We start from the raw sequence: 12204 nt of genomic DNA, 5'->3' as shown, positions 1-12204 counted from the left end.
TTCAACAAATATGAGTGATCTCAAATATAGTTTCATACATATCAGTGTTATTTACATACACATGGCTTCATGTGCTTACATACACATACTTTTACAGATAAAAGCCATGGATAATATCCACATGTTCACACATAGCTGTTTGTTTATATAAACTCATCTCTTTATTCTTATAAACATATATTAAGATATTCATATATTTTTCCAGTGTTATCACACACACACACACACACACACACACACACACACACACACACATACACACACACACACTCATGAACACACACACAGACATTCATCTCCTCACACTGACATATGAGCCCATATTAGTGTATCCAGCTGATGAGGTTCTAGATTAATGGTTGTCATTGGCAGAAAAAAGATTGAACCACTGGCAAACAGGGAAGAGTACTTATGCAGAGCACTTTAATCTTATAGCCCCTGTGTCTATCAAAGAAATTCAAGTTATGTCGAACTCCTGAGGACTACCCTCTGTGAAATTTCTCCCCTTTCCCCCATGAGTGGCCCCACCTTGCTGTATCCAGCCAAGACATCACAGTCATGTCCATGGGGTTAAATTTCCCCTTTAGATTTGTTTATGGCTCATACCATCTCTGCTGAACTCCTTGGATCAGTCCAAGATAACATGTTGCCTTGTGGTGTCTTTCCCTTCACCTCTCCCCCAAGCTACATGGTCTCTCTCCTCTCAAACCCCAACATACATCATGGTATCTCTCCTTTAATACCTCTTCATGCCTAGATAACTAACTCTTTTAGGGTACTTTGTAAATACCTCTCAGGATTTAGCTTGCCATATAAGGGCATACCTTCCCTTTCTCTTGGCTAATTGTGAGTTCCACTAAGGAATAGTCTTTTCCATCATTAATTATTAAATTAATTTTAATTTAACTAATTAAATTAAAGAAATTTCCATTCTTTGCTATGTGCTCTCCCAACTATATTTCATATTTACCATTTCTGGATTCTATTGTATCTCTTCATTTTGTGTGTAATCTCTTCTCCTAAATAAACTTACCTTTTGCCAGAGGGAATGGCCATTGTGAATTCTTCACATGACTGAACCTCAACATTGGGTGCTCTTCTAAATAACATCATTTGATGCCTGCAACAACCACATCATTTGCTATATCAGCCACATCACAAACATGCCTGAAGCAAGTTCACATTTGTAGATATTCCTATTTTCAGGTAAATCCCTTATTTGTGACTGTATTTGTATATATATATCTAATATTTTCAACATAGGAATTCTTTTGTTTTTTTAATTAAAGCTTTTTATTTTCAAAACATATGGATGGATCATTTTTCAACGTTAACCCTTGCAAAACCTTATGATACAAATTTCCCCTTCCTTCCCCCCATCCCCTCCCCTAGATGGCAAGTAATCCAATATATGTGAAACATATTAATAATATATGTTAAATCCAATATATGTATACATATTTATACAATTATCTTGCTATACAAGAAAAATCAGATCAGAAGGGAAAAATGAGAAAGAAAACAAAATGCAAGCAAACAGCATTAAAAAGAATGAAAATGCTATGTTGTGGTTCACATTCAGTTTCCAGTCTTCTCTCTGGGTGTAGATGGCTCTCTTTATCACCAGATCATTGGAACTGGCCTCAATCATCTCATTGTTGAAAAGAGACATGTCCATCAGAATTGATCACCATATGATCTTTTTGTTGCCATGTACAATGACCTCCTGGTTCTGCTCATTTCACTCAGCATCAGTTCATGTAAGTCTCTCCAGGCCTCTCTGAAATCATCCTGCTGGTCATTTCTTACAGAACAATAATATTCCATAACATTCTTATACCACAACTTATTCATCCATTCTCCAATTGATGGGCTTCCATTCAATTTCCAGTTTCTAGCCACTACAAAAAGGGCTGCCACAAAGATTTTTGCACATGTGGGTCCCTTTCCCTTCTTTAAGATCTCTTTAGTATGTAAGCCCAGCAGAAAAACTGGATCAAAGGCTATACACATTTTGATAATCCTTTGGGCATAGTTTTGAATTGCTCTCCAGAATGGTTGAATCAATTTACAACTCCACCAACAATATATATGTTCCAGTTTTCCCACATTCTCTCCCACATTTGTCATTATCTTTTCCTGTCATCTTAGCCAATTTGAGAGATATGTAGTGGTACCTCAAAATTGTCTCAATTTGCATTTCGCGGATTAATAGAGATTGAGACCACCTTTTCATATAAATAGAAATGGTTTTAATTTCTTTATCTGAAAATTTTCTGTTCATAGCCTTTGACCATTTAATCAATTTGAATTCTGATAAATTTGAGTCAATTCTCTATATATTTTAGAAATGAAACTTATATCAGACCCCTGCAATTTTTAAAATATAAGTATTCTTAACCTTTTTTATGACTTGGATTCCTGTGGTAGGTCAGTGAAAATTATGTCTCATCAGTGGTCTCTCCCCCTTTTCTAGATCCCATTTGTGTTTTCTCCATTAGAATATGAATTCCTTTAGAGTAGGAATCATCATAGTTTCTTGCATTTGCATACTTAGTACTTAATTTAGTGCCTAGCATGTAGTAAATGTTTAATAATTTAGCTGTCTATGGAGCTCTTTTTAGTTAGAGATTAGTGAAAATGCAGATATACTTATCTTCCATATTCAAGAATATGGACCGCCAGAAATCTTCCATAACCCTCGTTAAGAATACTTACTTCAGTGAATTTAAACATGTAGATCCATAGTTACAAGTATGTATACATATACATACACAGATATGTGTAAATGTATTCTTTTTTATAGACGTATAACTGTACATATCTCCATATACAGACTTCTGAAATCTATGACAACATGATACCTCCTCTGTATATTTTCCAAGGAGCTTATGATTTGATAGGGGGAACAGCAGCCTCATCTCCTAGAAAGCATGATTCTTTGCCCGAGGAGAAATAGGAAACATTCAGTGGATTTTCTCTCCTCTCTGCTGAGATTGGCAGACCTTTTTGAACAATTGCAACTCAAGCCATCACATAACCAGCTTTATTCTGCCCTAGCCTATCCGTCTACTTAATCCTTTTCTTATTTTGCTTGAAAAAATTCCACCATTTTACTATTTCATCCCTTTACTCTGATGTCCTTGAGAGAGAGTAAGCTACTGACAGGGGACAGAGAGAAAGTGAGTTGAGCCTTAGTAGTTCTTGTAAAGTACTTCAGACTTTCACCAGGAAGAGATTAGTATATTGTAAACTCATTGTCTGTAGACCCAGGGTTCAAATGAAACTCAGTTGACTCTTAGAGAATTTTGGATTCCCACTCAAGTACAAGAGCATTATTTTCTCTTGGATTTTCCTGTCTTGCTCTCTTTATGTTCTGACTTCTTCCTTGAGTCACTGTAGCTGAAGGAATGCTGTGTAACTTTTTAATGTTAAGTTTTCTTAGTGTAGTTGGGAGAAGGAGTTCAGAAGAAGAAAGGGAAGGAAAGGAGGAATTAAGAGAAGAGAAGGAATAAAAAGAGATAATGAGGGGGAAGAAGGAAAAGATCACAAGGTTCAAAACTGTAAAGAATCTCAGAAGACATCCAGTACAGGTAATGGAACTCAGAAAAGGAAATGACTCCCCTAACATCTCTCAGGTAATCTGCAGCAGAATTTGGTCAGCAAACTCTCATTCTGTGTTTCCTTCTAGTACATCACATGTCCTATTTCTCTGAAAGAACATGATTGAAAAACAAAATACTCTATTCTAAACTACAGACAACAGCCCCAAAGGCCCTGAGGAGCCAACATTTGTTCATTCTTTATCTTTCTTTGCTTTCAAAGACACATTTCTTGGAAAATCTGTCTAGACTCACTGCCTCCACTTACTCTCCTTTCAGTCACTCCTCATCCTTTTTGAGTCTGACTTCTCACCTTTTAGTTCAACCACAACCTCTCCAACAATATCAATGATCTCCTAATTACTAAATGTAATGATTTTTCCTCAATCATTCTTCTTCAGCTGTCTGCTACATTTGAAACTGTTGTTCTGTCATTTTTCAGTTATGTCTGGCTCTTCATGACCCCATTAGTAATTTTCTTTGCAAAGATATTGGAGTGGTGTGCCATTTTCTTCTACAGCTCATTTTACAAATGAGGAAACTGATACAGAGTTAAGTGACTGGGGTCACTTAACAAATCAGATTTGAATTTAAGAAGATAAGTCTTTCTGACTCTAGGCCTGGTGCTCTGTATCACCTAGCTGTTTATTAATGCAGATGCTCTTTTTTCCTAGATACTCTCTACTCTCTGGGCCTGTGTGATACTTCTATATTCTGGTTTTTCTTCTACATGTCTGATTGCTCTGTCTCTGTCCCATTTGGTCATCCATCATCCATATTATCTCTTCTTAACTAGAGATTTTCCCTAAAGTTCTGTTCTAGACCCTCTTCTCCCTTTATGTTCTCTTCTATTTTAATTATCTTAGATAATTATATATCTTTAGATATATATTAGATAAATATATATAATTCTATAATCTTTACATAGTTGAATCATAAATATATGTATTTATGTATACATACAAATACACTCTAGACATATATATCCACTCGTATGTATACATTCACACACACACACACACACACACACACACACACACACTCACAACACTCACAGAGAGTAGACATATGTCAGCCAGCTGCATGGAGCAGCAGATAGAGTACTGGGCTTGGAATCAAGAAGACTTTGAGTTCAAACACTTTACCAGCAACATGACTCTGGACAAGTCATTTAGGCCTGTTTGCTTTAGTTTCTCATCTACAAAATAAATTGAAGAAGAAAATGGCAAACAATTCCAAAATCTTTGCAAAGAAAACTCCAAAATGAGGCAAAAAAGAGTTGGTCACAAGTGAAACAATTCAATAATGACCTACATTCATTGCCCCTTTCTTTAGTCCAAGTCTCTCTCCTCAGCCTTAATCCAAATTTACCAGTAGTCTGATAAACATTTTAAATTAGATGTACTAGAAACGTTTCAAACTCAACATGTCCAAAATTGGACTCATTATCTTTTTTTTTCCCTCTTCCAAACTTTTTTTTCTTCCAAAGCTATTTTACCATTTCCCAGCTATTATTATCCTGGGCTCCTCCATTTCCCCTTTCATTCCATATATCCAAAGATCTTTCAATGTTGTGATTCCTTTCCACTCACATCACTCTAAACTCCTCAGCTCGATTTCTCATTGTCTCCTGCCTAGATTATTTCAACAGTTTTCTAATCTTTCTGTTTCAAGTCATTCCCCATTCTAGCCCATCCCACATACTGATGCCAAAGTAATTTTCTCTAAGCACAGATCTGACCATGCGTCTCCCCTATTTAGTCAATCCCAGTGACTTCATATTGCCTCTAGGATCAAATATAAACTCCTCTGCTTAGCCTTTAAAGCCTTAACAAAAACCTGACCCCCAAATTTTCATCTTTCCAGCCTCATTGACCACTGTGCCTTCTCCTACACTCTGCAATGCAGCCAAAAAGGCTTTGCTCACACATATCACTCCACCTCTGCTCTCCAGGTCTATTCACTAGTCATCTCTGGACCTCTAATGCTGTCTAACTTCCTCTCCTCTATCTCATGGAATCACTCTCTTCCTTTATAATGTAGTTCAAGAACCATTTCCCAATTGAAGGTTTTCCCTATCATCGCAACTGCTAACTTTCTCTCCAAACTGCCTTGCATATAGTAGGCACTTAAGGAATACATGTGGATCTTCAGAAGGATTTGAAAATTGTACCACTATTTGTGTAATTGTCACTAAGTAGATCTTCCTTGTAACTCTAATAGTTTGGTATAAAATACATGTAAACCTTTTTTAGAAAATAAATACACAAAACATTTATTGTGTGGGAATAATAGAATTTTTTGGCATTAAAGTATCTTTTTAAAAAGTAATAGCATTAAAAAGCATTTTTCATTATTTCTAAACCCCATATGTATTGTATGGTTTTGGAGTAAGGAAGAACTAAGTTCAAATGTGGCCTAAGATACTTAACTAGTTGTGTGTTCTTGGGTAAGCCACATAACCTCCATCTGTAAAATGGGGATAATACTAGCACCTATCTCTCAGATTTGTTGTGAGTATCAAATGGGATTTTTGTAATGCACTTATCATAGTATTCAATTCTTAATAGGTGTTATATAAAGGCTATTATTTTCATTATTATTATTATTATTAGGTAAATGGCTAGTACAGCTTCATAGAGTGCTAGCCCACAAGAGTTCAAATCTGGTCAGTGGATTTATTAGCTATGTGACTTTGGGAACAATACTTAACCTTTGCTTCCTCAATTGTAAAATGGGGATAGTAGCACTTGGTACAGGGTTATTGTGAGGATCAGATGAAATAATAATTGTAAAAGTACTTAGCATAGTGCCTGACACATAGCAAATGCTATATAAATGTTAACTGTTATTATTTTTAGTTTTTCATCATCATCATTTTTATTGGCAGCTGCTCCTCTACTTCCTTATTCTTTTTCTCTCCAGCTTTCTCCTGTGATATGATAGAACATACATTCTCTCTTAAACCCTTCTACTTTTCCCAAATGACTGCTCTGAAGTTATTGAACAGTAATGACAGAGAAAGAAGTTACAGGAATGTTATTAGCATTTTGGATGTAGAAGACTAAACAATGGCTAAATATTCCTTATCCTCTATTTCTTGATAAAAGGGAATGAGGGGACAGGAAAAACACCTCTGTCACAAAGAACTCTCTTGGAAGTCACTTCATTAGATGAAACTAAAAAGATAGTATCAAGATGATAATTGACTTCTAAATTTATCCTCCTAATTAAGAAAAATCCCCAATGGATCCCACACATGGTCAATAGGATAATGATATTAAGTGTACTATGTTCAGCAGAATGACAGAAATTGGATGCTTAAGGTTCCAATAATGTTTTCCTGATATCCAAGTCTATGGTCATTGAGATCTCACAGATAGAGAAGCATACAGAATAGTCACTCAAAATCATTTCCTTGTTTTTAACTTGCTTTAGGTGGGGAGGTAAGATAGAATTTGAATTCCAAAAACAGGTGTTCAAGCCCGGATTCTGATATTTTCTTGCCCTGTGATCAAAGACAAATTCAGTTTTAAATAGTTTTTAAAAAATTTTTCTGATTATACATGTATATTAGCTTTTTAAATATACTTTCTTTATGTTTCATGTTAAGAGAGAAAAATCAGAACAAAAGGGAAAAAAACACAGGAGAGAATAAAAGAGAAAAAAGAATTGAAGATAGCATGTGTTGATTTACATTTAATCTCCAGAGTTCTCTTTCTGGATGCAGATGACATTTTTCCTATCCATAGTTTATTGAGACTGACTTGGACCACTGAATGACTGAAAAGAACCAATTCTTTTATAGTTGATCATCATGCAATCTTGTTGTTATTGTATATAATATATTTCTGGTTCTGATTGTTTCACTCAGTTATCAGTTCATATGAATTTTTCCAGTCCTTTCTAAAATCTAAAATCAGCTTGTTCATCATTTTTTATGGAACAATAATATTCCACTATCTTCACATACCACAATTTATTCAGTCATTCCCCAATTGATGGGAATCTACTCATTTTCCAGTTCTTTACTACCACAAAGAGAGCTGCTATAAACATTTTTGTACACAGAAGTCATTTTCTCTTGGGATACAGACCCAGTAATGGCACTGCTGGGTCAAAAGGGTACACAGTTTTATATCCCTTTGGGCAGTTCCAAATTGCTCTTCAGAATGGTTGGATCATTTCACAACTTCACCAACTTCACCATTAGTGTCCCAGTTTTCGCACATTCTCTCCAACATTTATCATTTTTTTCCTATCATCTTAGCCAATCTGAGAAGTGTGAGGTGGAATCTCAGAGCTGTTTTAATTTGCATTTCTCTTATCAAGAGTGATATAGAGCATTTTTTCATAAAAATATAAATGGCTTAATTTCATCATCTGAAAATTGTCTTTTCAATATCCTTTGACCACTTATCAATTGGAGAATGACTTGTATTCTTATAAATTTGACATAATTATTTATATAGTTTAGAAATGACAAACACAAATTCCTTAACTATTCTAGTCTTAGTTCGCTCATTGTGTAGATGGGGAAGATACCATGTTATGCATTGTTGAGAGAAAAATCTCTTTGTAAATCTTAAAGCCATTTGTACACATGAAAGTTATTATGTGATAAAAATATTATGTAAAACTAGAAAAATAGTAGGTCAAGAATATCAAGGAAATTAATGAAAAAAATACAAAGGATTGTGGCTTAGCAATACCAAACCTAAAACTGTATTATAAAGGAGCAGACATCAAAACCATTTCATACTGGCTAAGAAATAGAGGGGTGGATCAGTGGAATAGATTAGATACACACAATATAATTAATCAAAACCTATAACAATAATAACCAAAGTTCAGCTTTCATAACAAGAACTCACTACTTGACAAAAATTGCTGAGAAAATTGGAAAATAATGTATCAGAAAATCATCATAGACCTACATCTTACTCCCTATAACAAAATAATGTCAAAATGAGTATATGATTTGGGCATAAATAATGATACCACAAACAAGTTAGGGGAGCAAGGGATAATTTATCTATCAAATATTTGGAGAATGCAGGAATTTATGACCAAAGAAGAACTAGAGAACATTATAAAAGGAAAAATGTACAACTTTGATTATATTAAATTAAAAAAAAATTTGCACAAACAAAACCAACAGAAACAAAACTAAAAGGGAAGTACAAAGCTAGGAGGAAATCGTTATAGCCAGTGTTTCTGATCAAGGTCTTATTTCTAAAATACATAAAGAACTCTCAAATTTATAAAAACATAAGTCATTCCCCAATTGATAATTAATCAAAGGATATTGAAAAGACCATTTTCAGATGATGAAATTAAATCAATTTATATTTATATGAAAAAATGCTCTAAATCATTATTGATTAGAGAAATGCAAATTAAAACTACTCTGAGGTACCATCTCAAAAATAATGATCAATGTTGGAGGGGTGTGGGAAAACTGGGACATTAATTCATTGTTGGTGGAATTGTGAAATGATCCAACCATTCTGGAGAACAATTTGGAACTATGTCCAAAGGGCTGTAAAACTATGCATACTTTCTGACCTAGCAGTGCCATTACTGGATCTGTATTCCAAGGAATTCTTAAAGTTGGGAAAACCACCCATATGTGCAAAAATGTTTGTAGCAACTCTTTTTGTAGTAGCAAAGAATTGGAAAATGAATGGATTCCCATCAATTGGGGAATGGCTGAACAAGTTGTAGCATATGAAGACAATGGAATTTTATTGCTCTCTAAAAAATAATGAAGAAGTTGATTTTGGAAAAGCCTAAAAGATTTATATGAACTGATGGTGAGTGAACCAAGCAGAACCAGGAATACATTGTACACAATACAAGAAGATTGTGCAATGATCAACTATGAGAGACTTGGTTCTTCTTAATGGTTCAGTATTCTAAAACAATCCCAATAGACTTTGGACAGAAAATGCTGTCTGTATCCAGAAAAAAATGAGATTGAATGTAAATCAACACATGCTATGTTCACTTCTTTTTTCTTTATTTATTTTTTTTAATCTCTCCCATGGGTTTTCCCTTTGGCTCTGATTTTTCTCTCTCAATATAATTCATAAAGTAATGTGTATTAAAATAAATAAATTTATTAGGAAAAAAGTTATTATCATTGTTCTAGGTAGTAATTTAGCAATGGCTTTAGTGTCTTGGGATCTCTAGTCAGTGACAAAAAGAAATGATGGAACAAAATAATGGAGAGAAATTACAGGGAGGCATATTTTGGAGGCAAAAGTATATTAACTTCTGATTGGATATCTTTAAGGACAGGAATTTTATAACATCATAAAGCAGCTAATTTCTCTGATTGTTTAGCTGTATTTTCAGGAAGTCCTTCCTTATTAAGTGATATGTGTATTCAAGCAGAGACAGCAAGTCAGTCAGTAATCATCAAAGGAACTCTTCTTTTCCCTCCAGGAATTTCTAGGCTTCTAGATCCCTCACCCAGTAGGATTTATGACATTCTTTATAACAAAGAATAAAAAATAAGGTATATATGTGGGGTTAGGTTAAGGAAACTGACTAATTTAATTGGTTCTAACAATATATGTGATATTCTACCCCTGTAGCCCATTCCATTAAAAAAAAAAAAAAACTTCCCAAGGGAAGTTAGCATTCTTTTGTATTTTCTTTTGGGTCTTGGTAATCCTAATTATACAGAATTTTTTTTTTATTTCTGTTAATATCATTTATTTTCTTTCCATTTATATTGTAGTTGAACAACCTATTTTCTTAGTTCTGTTTGTTTTGTTTTGGTTAGTTCATACAGTCTTCTAATATTGCCCTGTATTATTGAAATGCATTATTTCATATGCCACAATAATATCCCATTACATTCATTTACCATCAATAGTTACTAAACTATATGTCTACTCTGCCACTATAAAAAACCGTTATAAAATTTATTTATAAATAAATTAATAACATCAATAAAGATAAAAAGGAAGAAGCAATTTTTTTGTGAAAAAGAACCACGTATTAACCATTTCAAAAATGAATAAAAGATGTAGAGAATCCAAGATCTCATTGTACTTATTTATTAATTCTAGGAGTGGGGATATCATTCTACATAGTAAAACAAAATAATACCTTAAAATATATTTTTAATAAGGGATCTTCTAGCTACAAATCTAAATCATTCAAGATTCCTTAGGAAATGTGGCCACAGAAATAATCTTGTTCAATGATCCTCTGATGGTAAACAGGCAAAATACCATAAAGAAACATTTATGCTCATCAAAAGCATTCGATGTTGTGATAAAAGGAGATCTTGTTCAAAGTCCAGGTCAAGGAGAAATGTCCTTTAAATAGTGGGTTTATAACCGCCTGTTAATAGATCATATCATGTTGATTGGGGAAAGTCCCAAGATCTTGTAAAACTTCCTGGAAGATATATTTAACTGTTCAGAAATGTCTATCTTCTCCTTTCACAAAGAAGAAACCAAATGGATGAAGCGTATCTTTTGGTCAGGTTTCAGCATGGATCTTTATAAACATAGAATTTTTCAGATTTTATATACATATATATGTACATATATATTTGTGTGTATATATATATATATATATATATATATATGTGTGTGTGTGTGTGTGTGTGTGTGTGGTATGTTTGTACATGTGTATATTGTATATGTGTATTGTGTGTGATTCCAATAGACAATATAGATAAACAAGAAGCTGAGCTTGTATTTGAAAAAAAGGTTAAGAAGAAGTCTGAATTGCTTTTAGTAAAGTGAAATGCAGTTTTATTCATCATAAGTTTCTCATAATGGCAAAGCCCCATTTTTTAAATTACAAACATTTTTTGGCCAGTGTATTACAGGACTGAGAAATGGAATATTGCTTCAGAAGAACTAGAAATGAGTGTCATCAAGAGGGTAATGCTGGGTACATGCTATAGTTAACTAGACCGACACATATAATCAATCAGGAACTCTTAATTATAAGAGTAAAGAATGTCATCAAAGAAATGTATGAAAAGGAAGATGGGCTTGTAAAGTATCAAGAAGGAGAGAGAAAAGCAGGGTAGCCACAATACTCCACTAGTACCCAAGCACTTTATGTAGCTTTCCTGTGCCAACCCTGAGGAAGTCATGAACATTAATTAGATGCACAGGATAGGCAGGAATAGAAGGGTTACAATCCAGCATTGGACTCTAAAACCAATAATATCAATCAATAAATCCATTTAAATATGAGAATATATTGGACTTCTATTTCTATCTTTGATTTCACTGGGCTATACACTTATGGGATGTCTGTGCCAAAGGAATAGGTTTTTTGTTCACTTTTGCTTTAAGTTGCTTTCCAGATATTTGAGCCAATTTATAGCTCTACCAACAGAGTATTACTTAATTCTTGGTTTTCTACAACCTGGAGAGCTCTAATTGTTTTCTCTAAATACTTACTATGTGCCCAATATTATAAGACACATCGGGATTATATAGAAAGACAAAACTACCCCTATTTTCCAAGAGGTCACATTCTAATTAAGAAGATAGGATGGAAATAACTAGGCAAATGTTCATATAAATTTATTCATGATTATATAAACATTATATATATATAT

General features: G+C 33.8%; 1 protein-coding gene across 2 annotated transcripts in view; it reads left to right on the top strand.

The window, feature by feature from the left end:
- Nucleotides 1–12204, top strand: part of ASTN2 (astrotactin 2) — a 1134072-nt gene that overhangs the window by 127639 nt on the left and 994229 nt on the right. The window lies entirely within an intron of this gene.

Source organism: Antechinus flavipes, chromosome 2, assembly GCF_016432865.1.
Source record: "Antechinus flavipes isolate AdamAnt ecotype Samford, QLD, Australia chromosome 2, AdamAnt_v2, whole genome shotgun sequence".
Taxonomy (NCBI): Eukaryota; Metazoa; Chordata; class Mammalia; order Dasyuromorphia; family Dasyuridae; genus Antechinus; species Antechinus flavipes.
The sequence above is the reverse complement of the archived record's forward strand: the minus strand, read 5'-3'. Positions and strand labels throughout refer to the sequence as shown.